Genomic DNA, 662 nt, shown 5'->3' on the forward strand with positions numbered 1-662 from the left:
TTGTAAACATACACTGTTTTCGATATGTTTTATATTATATATGAATAAAAAATAACTAAAATAACTATATATATGTTTATATGATCTATTTCAAAGACGGAAACAAACTGCCACACTCACACACACACATCATACATTCCATACGACTATGGAATGCCAAATGTGCCAATATTAAATATATAATTAATAAAAACATGGAATGCAATAATTAATACATTTTAACATGAAATAAATACTTAAACAACAAATGCACATTTTTATTGTCTTGTTCCAAATGTACTATTTTCTGTGCATTGATTTATTCCCACATGTTCTTCATTATTTAACCTTTACTTCACAATTTATTTCATAACCTGGCCATAAATAAATAGTCTCGTGTGCGCCATGAGAAAAATAGATGTGTCAAAGCCCCTAAAATTGTGTCTTTGAGGAGATTTTGGGTCGCTAACTGGTAGTGCACCCGCAGAGTTTCAACCGCCCACATTTTTATTTAAGACGATTTACTGAGAAATCTGTGGTGCTCAGACTGCTGTCTCTGCCATCCAATGGATTGTGAGTGCTGTGAATAAAGTCGTACTCAGTGAAGAGTTAAAGAGTTTCTGAGACTACCTGGTTCGGGAGCTGAGCTCAGCGACTGTATTCTGGACTTCGTGACAGGCAGA

Source organism: Pollachius pollachius (assembly GCF_949987615.1).
Source record: "Pollachius pollachius genome assembly, chromosome: 15".
NCBI lineage: Eukaryota > Metazoa > Chordata > Actinopteri > Gadiformes > Gadidae > Pollachius > Pollachius pollachius.